This window comes from Chiloscyllium plagiosum, unplaced genomic scaffold (assembly GCF_037043375.1).
Source record: "Chiloscyllium plagiosum isolate Xiang-an unplaced genomic scaffold, Cpla_swu_hap1 HiC_scaffold_11, whole genome shotgun sequence".
NCBI classification, from domain to species: domain Eukaryota; kingdom Metazoa; phylum Chordata; class Chondrichthyes; order Orectolobiformes; family Hemiscylliidae; genus Chiloscyllium; species Chiloscyllium plagiosum.
The window spans coordinates 91,794,209-91,807,189 of record NW_028270149.1 but is presented as its reverse complement, the minus strand read 5'-3'; positions in this window follow the sequence as shown (position 1 = coordinate 91,807,189).

Here is a 12,981-nt window from a genome sequence, read left to right as displayed (position 1 = left end):
TCTCTCCCTCACTCTGCCCGCTCCCACTCTCTCTCCCTCACACTGTCTGCTCCCACTTCTCTCCCTCACACTGCCCATCCCCACTCTCTCTCCCTCACACTGTCTTCTCCCAGTCTCTCTCCCTCACACTGCCGGCTCCCACTCTCTCTCCCTCACACTATCTGCTCACACTCTCTCTCCCTCACACTGCCCGCTCCCACTCTCTCTCCCACATTCTGTCTGCTCACACTCTCTCTCCCTCACCCTGCCCGCTACCACTATCTCTCCCTCACACTGTCTGCTCACACTCTCTCTCCCTCACACTATCTGCTCACACTCTCTCTCCCTCACACTGCCCGCTCCCACTCTCTCTCTCCCTCACACTGCCCGCTCCCACTCTCTCTCCCTCACACTGTCTGCTCCCACTCTCTTTCCCTCACACTGCCGGCTCCCACTCTCTCTCTCCCTCACACTGCCCGCTCCCACTCTCTTTCTCCCTCACACTGCCCGCTCCCACTCTCTTTCTCCCTCACACTGCCCGCTCCCACTCTCTCTCCCTCACTCTGCCCATTCCCACTCTCTCTCTCCCTCACACTGCTGGCTCCCACTCTCTTTCTCCCTCACACTGCCCGCTCCCACTCTCTATCCCTCACACTGCCCGCTCCACTCTCTCTCACTCACACTGCCGGCTCCCACTCTCTCTCCCTCACACTGCCCGCTCCCACTCTCTCTCACTCACACTGCCCGCTCCCACTCTCTCTCCCTCACACTGCCCGCTCCCACTCTCTCTCCCTCACTCTGCCCGCTCCCATTCTCTCTCCCTCACACTGTCTGCTCCCACTTCTCTCCCTCACACTGTCTGCTCACACTCTCTCTTCCTCACACTGTCTGCTCACACTCTCTCTCCCTCACACTGCCCGCTACCACTATCTCTCCCTCACACTGCCTGCTCCCACTCTCTCTCCCTCACACTGCCCGCTCCCACTCTCTCTCTCCCTCACACTGCCCGCTCCTTCTCTCTCTCCCTCACACTGCCCGCTCCAACTCTCTTTCTCCCTCACACTGCCGGCTCCCACTCTCTTTCTCCCTCACACTGTCTGCACCCACTATCTCTCCCTCACAGTGCCCGCTCCCACTCTCTCTCCCTCACACTGCCGGCTCCCACTCTCTCTCCCTCACACTGTCTGCTCACACTCTCTCTCCCACATTCTGTCTGCTCACACTCTCTGTCCCTCACCCTGCCCGCTACGACTATCTCTCCCTCACACTGTCTGCTCACACTCTCTCTCCCTCACACTGTCTGCTCACACTCTCTCTCCCTCACACTGCCTGCTCCCACTCTCTCTCCCTCACACTGCCCGCTCCCACTCTCTCTCTCCCTCACACTGCCCGCTCCCACTCTCTCTCCCTCACATGCCCGCTCCCACTCTTTCTCCCTCAGACTGCCCGCTCCCACTCTCTCTCCCTCACACTGCCCGCTCCCACTCTCTCTCCCTGACAGTGTCTGCTCCCACTCTCTCTCCCTCATACTGCCCGCTCCCACTCTCTCTCTCCCTCACACTGCCCGCTCCCACTCTCTCTCCCTCACACTGCCGGCTCACGCTCTCTCTCTCCCTCACACTGCCCTCTCCCACTCTCTCTCCCTCACAGTGTCTGCTCCCACTCTCTCTCCCTCACACTGCCGGCTCCCACTCTCTCTCCCTCATACTGCCCGCTCCCACTCTCTCTCTCCCTCACACTGCCCGCTCCCACTCTCTCTCCCTCACACTGCCGGCTCACGCTCTCTCTCTCCCTCACACTGTCTTCTCACACTCTCTCTCCCTCACACTACCTGCTCACACTCTCTCTCCCTCACACTGCCTGCTCCCACTCTCTCTCCCTCATACTGCCCGCTCCCACTCTCTCTCTCCCTCACACTGCCCGCTCCCACTCTCTCTCCCTCACACTGTCTGCTCCCACTCTCTCTCCCTCACACTGTCTGCTCCCACTCTCTCTCCCTCACACTGCCGGCTCCCACTCTCTCTCCCTCACACTGCCAGCTCCCACTCGCTTTCTCCCTCACACTGCCCGCTCCCACTCTCTCTCCCTCACACTGCCGGCTCACGCTCTCTCTCTCCCTCACACTGCCCTCTCCCACTCTCTCTCCCTCACAGTGTCTGCTCCCACTCTCTCTCCCTCACACTGCCGGCTCCCACTCTCTCTCTCCCTCACACTGCCGGCTCCCACTCTCTTTCTCCCTCACACTGCCCGCTCCCACTCTCTCTCCCTGACAGTGTCTGCTCCCACTCTCTCTCCCGCACACTGCCCGCTCCCACTCTCTCTCCCTCAGTGTCTGCTCCCACTCTCTCTCCCTCATACTGCCCGCTCCCACGCTCTATCTCCCTCACACTGCCCGCTCCCACTCTCTCTCCCTCATACTGTCTGCTCCCACTCACTCTCCCTCACACTGCCCGCACCCACTCTCTATCTCCCTCACACTGCCCGCTCCCACTCTCTCTCCCTCACAGTGTCTGCTCCCACTCTCTCTCCCTCACAGTGTCTGCTCCCACTCATTCTCCCTCACACTGTCTTCTCCCAGTCTCTCTCCCTCACACTGCCGGCTCCCACTCTCTCTCCCTCACTCTGCCCGCTCCCACTCTCTCTCCCTCACACTGTCTGCTCCCACTTCTCTCCCTCACACTGCCCATCCCCACTCTCTCTCCCTCACACTGTCTTCTCCCAGTCTCTCTCCCTCACACTGCCGGCTCCCACTCTCTCTCCCTCACACTATCTGCTCACACTCTCTCTCCCTCACACTGCCCGCTCCCACTCTCTCTCCCACATTCTGTCTGCTCACACTCTCTCTCCCTCACCCTGCCCGCTCCCACTCTCTCTCCCTGACAGTGTCTGCTCCCACTCTCTCTCCCGCACACTGCCCGCTCCCACTCTCTCTCCCTCAGTGTCTGCTCCCACTCTCTCTCCCTCATACTGCCCGCTCCCACGCTCTATCTCCCTCACACTGCCCGCTCCCACTCTCTCTCCCTCATACTGTCTGCTCCCACTCACTCTCCCTCACACTGCCCGCACCCACTCTCTATCTCCCTCACACTGCCCGCTCCCACTCTCTCTCCCTCACAGTGTCTGCTCCCACTCTCTCTCCCTCACAGTGTCTGCTCCCACTCATTCTCCCTCACACTGTCTTCTCCCAGTCTCTCTCCCTCACACTGCCGGCTCCCACTCTCTCTCCCTCACTCTGCCCGCTCCCACTCTCTCTCCCTCACACTGTCTGCTCCCACTTCTCTCCCTCACACTGCCCATCCCCACTCTCTCTCCCTCACACTGTCTTCTCCCAGTCTCTCTCCCTCACACTGCCGGCTCCCACTCTCTCTCCCTCACACTATCTGCTCACACTCTCTCTCCCTCACACTGCCCGCTCCCACTCTCTCTCCCACATTCTGTCTGCTCACACTCTCTCTCCCTCACCCTGCCCGCTACCACTATCTCTCCCTCACACTGTCTGCTCACACTCTCTCTCCCTCACACTATCTGCTCACACTCTCTCTCCCTCACACTGCCCGCTCCCACTCTCTCTCTCCCTCACACTGCCCGCTCCCACTCTCTCTCCCTCACACTGTCTGCTCCCACTCTCTTTCCCTCACACTGCCGGCTCCCACTCTCTCTCTCCCTCACACTGCCCGCTCCCACTCTCTTTCTCCCTCACACTGCCCGCTCCCACTCTCTTTCTCCATCACACTGCCCGCTCCCACTCTCTCTCCCTCACTCTGCCCATTCCCACTCTCTCTCTCCCTCACACTGCTGGCTCCCACTCTCTTTCTCCCTCACACAGCCCGCTCCCACTCTCTGTCCCTCACACTGCCCGCTCCACTCTCTCTCACTCACACTGCCGGCTCCCACTCTCTCTCCCTCACACTGCCCGCTCCCACTCTCTCTCACTCACACTGCCCGCTCCCACTCTCTCTCCCTCACACTGCCCGCTCCCACTCTCTCTCCCTCACTCTGCCCGCTCCCATTCTCTCTCCCTCACACTGTCTGCTCCCACTTCTCTCCCTCACACTGTCTGCTCACACTCTCTCTTCCTCACACTGTCTGCTCACACTCTCTCTCCCTCACACTGCCCGCTACCACTATCTCTCCCTCACACTGCCTGCTCCCACTCTCTCTCCCTCACACTGCCCGCTCCCACTCTCTCTCTCCCTCACACTGCCCGCTCCTTCTCTCTCTCCCTCACACTGCCCGCTCCAACTCTCTTTCTCCCTCACACTGCCGGCTCCCACTCTCTTTCTCCCTCACACTGTCTGCACCCACTATCTCTCCCTCACAGTGCCCGCTCCCACTCTCTCTCCCTCACACTGCCGGCTCCCACTCTCTCTCCCTCACACTGTCTGCTCACACTCTCTCTCCCACATTCTGTCTGCTCACACTCTCTGTCCCTCACCCTGCCCGCTACGACTATCTCTCCCTCACACTGTCTGCTCACACTCTCTCTCCCTCACACTGTCTGCTCACACTCTCTCTCCCTCACACTGCCTGCTCCCACTCTCTCTCCCTCACACTGCCCGCTCCCACTCTCTCTCTCCCTCACACTGCCCGCTCCCACTCTCTCTCCCTCACATGCCCGCTCCCACTCTCTCTCCCTCACACTGCCCGCTCCCACTCTCTCTCCCTCACACTGCCCGCTCCCACTCTCTCTCCCTGACAGTGTCTGCTCCCACTCTCTCTCCCGCACACTGCCCGCTCCCACTCTCTCTCCCTCAGTGTCTTCTCCCACTCTCTCTCCCTCACACTGCCCGCTCCCACTCTCTCTCCCTCAGTGTCTGCTCCCACTCTCTCTCCCGCACACTGCCCGCTCCCACTCTCTCTCCCTCAGTGTCTTCTCCCACTCTCTCTCCCTCACACTGCCCGCTCCCACTCTCTCTCCCTCAGTGTCTGCTCCAACTCTCTCTCCCTCACACTGCCCGCTCCCACGCTCTATCTCCCTCACACTGCCCATTCCCACTCTCTCTCCCTCACACTGTCTGCTCACACTCGCTCTCCCTCACCCTGCCCGCTACCACTATCTCTCCCTCACACTGTCTTCTCACACTCTCTCTCCCTCACACTACCTGCTCACACTCTCTCTCTCCCTCACACTGCCTGCTCCCACTCTCTCTCCCTCATACTGCCCGCTCCCACTCTCTCTCCCTCATACTGCCCGCTCCCACTCTCTCTCTCCCTCACACTGCCCGCTCCCACTCTCTCTCCCTCACACTGTCTGCTCCCACTCTCTCTCCCTCTCACTGCCGGCTCCCACTCTGTCTCTCCCTCACACTGCCGGCTCCCACTCTCTTTCTCCCTCACACTGCCCGCTCCCACTCTCTCTCCCTCACACTGCCCGCTCCCACTCTCTCTCCCTCACACTGCCGGCTCACGCTCTCTCTCTCCCTCACACTGCCCTCTCCCACTCTCTCTCCCTCACAGTGTCTGCTCCCACTCTCTCTCCCTCACACTGCCGGCTCCCACTCTCTCTCTCCCTCACACTGCCGGCTCCCACTCTCTTTCTCCCTCACACTGCCCGCTCCCACTCTCTCTCCCTGACAGTGTCTGCTCCCACTCTCTCTCCCGCACACTGCCCGCACCCACTCTCTCTCCCTCAGTGTCTGCTCCCACTCTCTCTCCCTCATACTGCCCGCTCCCACGCTCTATCTCCCTCACACTGCCCGCTCCCACTCTCTCTCCCTCATACTGTCTGCTCCCACTCACTCTCCCTCACACTGCCCGCACCCACTCTCTATCTCCCTCACACTGCCCGCTCCCACTCTCTCTCCCTCACAGTGTCTGCTCCCACTCTCTCTCCCTCACAGTGTCTGCTCCCACTCATTCTCCCTCACACTGTCTTCTCCCAGTCTCTCTCCCTCACACTGCCGGCTCCCACTCTCTCTCCCTCACTCTGCCCGCTCCCACTCTCTCTCCCTCACACTGTCTGCTCCCACTTCTCTCCCTCACACTGCCCATCCCCACTCTCTCTCCCTCACACTGTCTTCTCCCAGTCTCTCTCCCTCACACTGCCGGCTCCCACTCTCTCTCCCTCACTCTGCCCGCTCCCACTCTCTCTCTCCCTCACACTGCCCGCTCCCACTCTCTCTCCCTCACACTGTCTGCTCCCACTCTCTCTCCCTCACACTGCCGGCTCCCACTCTCTCTCTCCCTCACACTGCTGGCTCCCACTCTCTTTCTCCCTCACACTGCCCGCTCCTTCTCTCTCTCCCTCACACTGTCTGCTCCCACTCTCTCTCCCTAACACTGCCCGCTCCCACTCACTCTCCCTCACACTGCCGGCTCCCACTCTCTCTCTCCCTCACAGTGCCGGCTCCCACTCTCTCTCTCCCTCACACTGTCTGCTCCCACACTGTCTCCCTCACTCTGCCCGCTCCCACTCTCTCTCCCTCACACTGCCCGCTCCCACTCTCTCTCCCTCACACTGCCGGCTCACACTCTCTCTCTCCCTCACACTGCCCTCTCCCACTCTCTCTCCCTCACATTGTCTGCTCCCACTCTCTCTCCCTCACACTGCCCGCTCCCACTCTCTCTCCCTCACACTGCCGGCTCACACTCTCTCTCCCTCACACTGCCGGCTCACACTCTCTCTCCCTCACACTGTCTGCTCCCACTCACTCTCCCTCACACTGTCTTCTCCCAGTCTCTCTCCCTCACACTGCCGGCTCCCACTCTCTCTCTCCCTCACACTACCCGCTCCCACGCTCTCTCCCTCACACTCTCTGCTCCCACTATCTTCCTCACACTGTCTGCTTCCACTCTCTCTCCCTCACACTGCCCGCTCCCACTCTCTCTCCCTCACACTGTCTGCACCCACTATCTCTCCCTCACACTGCCCGCTCCCACTATCTCTCCCTCAAAGTGCCCGCTCCCACTCTCTCTCTCTCACACTGCCCACGCCCACTCACTCCCTCACACTGCCCGCTCCACTCTCTCTCCCTCACACTGCCCGCTCCCACTCTCTCTCCCTCACACTGGCCGCTCCACTCTCTCTCCCTCACAGTGTCTGCTCCCACTCTCTCTCCCTAACACTGCCCGCTCCCACTCTCTCTCCCCCACACTGTCTGCTCCCACTCCCTCTCCCTAACACTGCCCGCTCCCACTCTCTCTCCCTCACACTGCCCGCTCCAACTCTCTCTCCCTCACTCTGCCCGCTCCACTCTCTCTCCCTCACACTGTCTGCTCCCACTCTCTCTCCCTAACACTGCCCGCTCCCACTCTCTCTCCCTCACACTGTCTGCTCCCACTCTCTCTCCCTAACACTGCCCGCTCCCACTCACTCTCCCTCACACTGCCGGCTCCCACTCTCTCTCCCACACACTGCCCGCTCACTCTCTCTCTCCCTCACACTGCCCGCTCCACTCTCTTTCCCTCACACTGCCCGCTCACTCTCTCTCTCCCTCACACTGCCCATTCCCACTCTCTCTCCGTCACACTGTCTGCTCACACTCTCTCTCCCACACAATGTCTGCTCACACTCTCTCTCCCTCACACTGTCTGCTCCCACTCTCTCTCCCTCACACTGTCTGCTCCCACTCTCTCTCCCTCACACTGCCGGCTCCCACTCTCTCTCTCCCTCACACTGCCGGCTCCTTCTCTCTCTCCCTCACACTGCCCGCTCTCACTTGCTCTCTCCCTTACACTGCCAGCACCCATTCTCTCTCTTTCCCTCGCACTGCCCGTTCCTACTCTCTCGCTCTACCTCACTCTGCCGGTCACATTCTCTCTCTCCCTCACTCTGCCCGCTCCCACTCTCTCTCCCTCACACTGCCCGCTCCCACTCTCTCTCACTCCCTCACTCTGCCGGTCACACTCTCTCTCCCTCACACTGTCTGCTCCCACTCTCTCTCCCTCGCACTGCCCACTCCCACTCTCTCTCCCTAACACTGCCCGCTCCCACTCTCTCTCCCTCACACTGCCCGCTCCAACTCTCTCTCCCTCACTCTGCCCGCTCCACTCTCTCTCCCTCACACTGTCTGCACCCACTATCTCTCCCTCACACTGTCTGCTCCCACTTCTCTCCCTCACACTGCCGGCTCCCACTATCTCTCCCTCACTCTGCCCGCTCCCACTCTCTCTCCCTCACACTGTCTGCTCCCACTTCTCTCCCTCACACTGCCGGCTCCCACTCTCTCTCCCTCACACTGCCCGCTCACTCTCTCTCTCCCTCACACTGCCCGCTCCCACACTCTCTCCCTCACACTGCCTGCTCCCACTCTCTCTCCCTCACACTGTCTGCACCCACTATCTCTCCCTCACAGTGCCGGCTCCCACTCTCTCTCTCCCTCACACTGTCTGCTACCACACTGTCTCCCTCACTCTGCCCGCTCCCACTCTCTCTCCCTCACACTGTCTGCTCCCACTTCTCTCCCTCACACTGCCCATTCCCACTCTCTCTCCCTCACACTGTCTGCTCACACTCTCTCTCCCTCACACTGCCTGCTCCCACTCTCTCTCCCTCACACTGCCCGCTCCCACTCTCTCTCTCCCTCACACTGTCTGCTCCCACTCTCTCTCCCTCACACTGCCGGCTCCCACTCTCTCTCCCTCACACTGACGGCTCCCACTCTCTTTCTCCCTCACACTGCCCGCTCCCACTCTCTCTCCCTCACACTGCCCGCTCCCACTCTCTCTCCCTCACACTGCCGGCTCACACTCTCTCTCTCCCTCACACTGCCCTCTCCAACTCTCTCTCCCTCACACTTTCCGCTCCCACTCTCTCTCCCTCACACTGCCGGCTCACACTCTCTCTCTCCCTCACACTGCCCTCTCCCACTCTCTCTCCCTCACAGTGTCTGCTCCCACTCTCTCTCCCTCACACTGCCGGCTCCCACTCTCTCTCTCCCTCACATTGCCTGCTCCCACTCTCTTTCTCCCTCACACTGCCCGGTCCCACTCTCTCTCCCTCACACTGCCCGCTCCCACTCTCTCTCCCTCACACTGCCGGCTCACACTCTCTCTCCCTCACACTGCCGGCTCACACTCTCTCTCCCTCACACTGTCTGCTCCCACTCACTCTCCCTCACACTGTCTTCTCCCAGTCTCTCTCCCTCACACTGCCGGCTCCCACTCTCTCTCTCCCTCACACTACCCGCTCCCACACTCTCTCCCTCACACTCTCTGCTCCCACTATCTTCCTCACACTGTCTGCTTCCACTCTCTCTCCCTCACACTGCCCGCTCCCACTCTCTCTCCCTCACACTGTCTGCACCCACTATCTCTCCCTCACACTGCCCGCTCCCACTATCTCTCCCTCAAAGTGCCCGCTCCCACTCTCTCTCTCTCACACTGCCCGCTCCCACTCTCTCTCCCTCACACTGCCCGCTCCACTCTCTCTCCCTCACACTGCCGGCTCCCACTCTCTCTATCTACCTCACTCTTCCAGTCACACTCTCTCTCTCCCTCACTCTGCCCGCTCCCACTCTCTCTCCCTCACACTGTCTGCTCCCATTCACTCTCCCTCACACTGCCCGCACCCACTCTCTATCTCCCTCACACTGCCCGCTCCCACTCTCTCTCCCTCACAGTGTCTGCTCCCACTCTCTCTCCCTCACAGTGTCTGCTCCCACTCACTCTCCCTCACACTGTCTTCTCCCAGTCTCTCTCCCTCACACTGCCGGCTCCCACTCTCTCTCCCTCACTCTGCCCGCTCCCACTCTCTCTCCCTCACACTGTCTGCTCCCACTTCTCTCCCTCACACTGCCCATCCCCACTCTCTCTCCCTCACACTGTCTGCTCCCACTTCTCTCCCTCACACTGCCGGCTCCCACTCTCTCTCCCTCACACTGCCCGCTCACTCTCTCTCTCCCTCACACTGCCCGCTCCCACACTCTCTCCCTCACACTGCCTGCTCCCACTCTCTCTCCCTCACACTGTCTGCACCCACTATCTCTCCCTCACAGTGCCGGCTCCCACTCTCTCTCTCCCTCACACTGTCTGCTACCACACTGTCTCCCTCACTCTGCCCGCTCCCACTCTCTCTCCCTCACACTGTCTGCTCCCACTTCTCTCCCTCACACTGCCCATTCCCACTCTCTCTCCCTCACACTGTCTGCTCACACTCTCTCTCCCTCACACTGCCTGCTCCCACTCTCTCTCCCTCACACTGCCCGCTCCCACACTCTCTCTCCCTCACACTGCCCGCTCCCACTCTCTCTCTCCCTCACACTGTCTGCTCCCACTCTCTCTCCCTCACACTGCCGGCTCCCACTCTCTCTCCCTCACACTGACGGCTCCCACTCTCTTTCTCCCTCACACTGCCCGCTCCCACTCTCTCTCCCTCACACTGCCCGCTCCCACTCTCTCTCCCTCACACTGCCGGCTCACACTCTCTCTCTCCCTCACACTGCCCTCTCCAACTCTCTCTCCCTCACACTGCCCGCTCCCACTCTCTCTCCCTCACACTGCCGGCTCACACTCTCTCTCTCCCTCACACTGCCCTCTCCCACTCTCTCTCCCTCACAGTGTCTGCTCCCACTCTCTCTCCCTCACACTGCCGGCTCCCACTCTCTCTCTCCCTCACATTGCCTGCTTCCACTCTCTTTCTCCCTCACACTGCCCGGTCCCACTCTCTCTCCCTCACACTGCCCGCTCCCACTCTCTCTCCCTCACACTGCCGGCTCACACTCTCTCTCCCTCACACTGCCGGCTCACACTCTCTCTCCCTCACACTGTCTGCTCCCACTCACTCTCCCTCACACTGTCTTCTCCCAGTCTCTCTCCCTCACACTGCCGGCTCCCACTCTCTCTCTCCCTCACACTACCCGCTCCCACGCTCTCTCCCTCACACTCTCTGCTCCCACTATCTTCCTCACACTGTCTGCTTCCACTCTCTCTCCCTCACACTGCCTGCTCCCACTCTCTCTCCCTCACACTGTCTGCACCCACTATCTCTCCCTCACACTGCCCGCTCCCACTATCTCTCCCTCAAAGTGCCCGCTCCCACTCTCTCTCTCTCACACTGCCCGCTCCCACTCTCTCTCCCTCACACTGCCCGCTCCACTCTCTCTCCCTCACACTGCCCGCTCCCACTCTCTCTATCTACCTCACTCTTCCAGTCACACTCTCTCTCTCCCTCACTCTGCCCGCTCCCACTCTCTCTCCCTCACACTGTCTGCTCCCATTCACTCTCCCTCACACTGCCCGCACCCACTCTCTATCTCCCTCACACTGCCCGCTCCCACTCTCTCTCCCTCACAGTGTCTGCTCCCACTCTCTCTCCCTCACAGTGTCTGCTCCCACTCACTCTCCCTCACACTGTCTTCTCCCAGTCTCTCTCCCTCACACTGCCCGCTCCCACTCTCTCTCCCTCACTCTGCCCGCTCCCACTCTCTCTCCCTCACACTGTCTGCTCCCACTTCTCTCCCTCACACTGCCCATCCCCACTCTCTCTCCCTCACACTGCCCGCTACCACTATCTCTCCCTCACACTGTCTGCTCACACTCTCTCTCCCTCACACTGCCTGCTCCCACTCTCTCTCTCCCTCACACTGCCCTCTCCCACTCTCTCTCCCTCACAGTGTCTGCTCCCACTCTCTCTCCCTCACACTGCCCGCTCCCACTCTCTCTCCCTCACACTGCCGGCTCACACTCTCTCTCTCCCTCACACTGCCCTCTCCAACTCTCTCTCCCTCACACTGCCGGCTCCCACTCTCTCTCCCTCACACTGACGGCTCCCACTCTCTTTCTCCCTCACACTGCCCGGTCCCACTCTCTCTCCCTCACACTGCCCGCTCCCACTCTCTCTCCCTCACACTGCCGGCTCACACTCTCTCTCCCTCACACTGCCGGCTCACACTCTCTCTCCCTCACACTGTCTGCTCCCACTCACTCTCCCTCACACTGTCTTCTCCCAGTCTCTCTCCCTCACACTGCCGGCTCCCACTCTCTCTCTCCCTCACACTACCCGCTCCCACGCTCTCTCCCTCACACTCTCTGCTCCCACTATCTTCCTCACACTGTCTGCTTCCACTCTCTCTCCCTCACACTGCCCGCTCCCACTCTCTCTCCCTCACACTGTCTGCACCTACTATCTCTCCCTCACACTGCCCGCTCCCACTATCTCTCCCTCAAAGTGCCCGCTCCCACTCTCTCTCTCTCACACTGCCCGCTCCCACTCTCTCTCCCTCACACTGCCCGCTCCACTCTCTCTCCCTCACACTGCCGGCTCCCACTCTCTCTATCTACCTCACTCTGCTAGTCACACTCTCTCTCTCCCTCACTCTGCCCGCTCCCACTCTCTCTCCCTCACACTGTCTGCTCCCATTCACTCTCCCTCACACTGCCCGCACCCACTCTCTATCTCCCTCACACTGCCCGCTCCCACTCTCTCTCCCTCACAGTGTCTGCTCCCACTCTCTCTCCCTCACAGTGTCTGCTCCCACTCACTCTCCCTCACACTGTCTTCTCCCAGTCTCTCTCCCTCACACTGCCGGCTCCCACTCTCTCTCCCTCACTCTGCCCGCTCCCACTCTCTCTCCCTCACACTGTCTGCTCCCACTTCTCTCCCTCACACTGCCCATCCCCACTCTCTCTCCCTCACACTGTCTGCTCACACTCTCTCTCCCACACAAAGTCTGCTCACACTCTCTCTCCCTCACACTGCCCGCTACCACTATCTCTCCCTCACACTGTCTGCTCACACTCTCTCTCCCTCACACTGCCTGCTCCCACTCTCTCTCTCCCTCACACTGCCCGCTCCCACTCTCTCTCCCTCACACTGTCTGCTCCCACTCTCTCTCCCTCACACTGCCGGCTCCCACTCTCTCTCTCCCTCACACTGTCTGCTCACACTCTCTCTCCCTCACACTGCCTGCTCCCACTCTCTCTCCCTCACACTGCCCGCTCCCACACTCTCTCTCCCTCACACTGCCCGCTCCCACTCTCTCTCTCCCTCACACTGTCTGCTCCCACTCTCTCTCCCTCACATTGCCGGCTCCCACTCTCTCTCCCTCACACTGACGGCTCCCA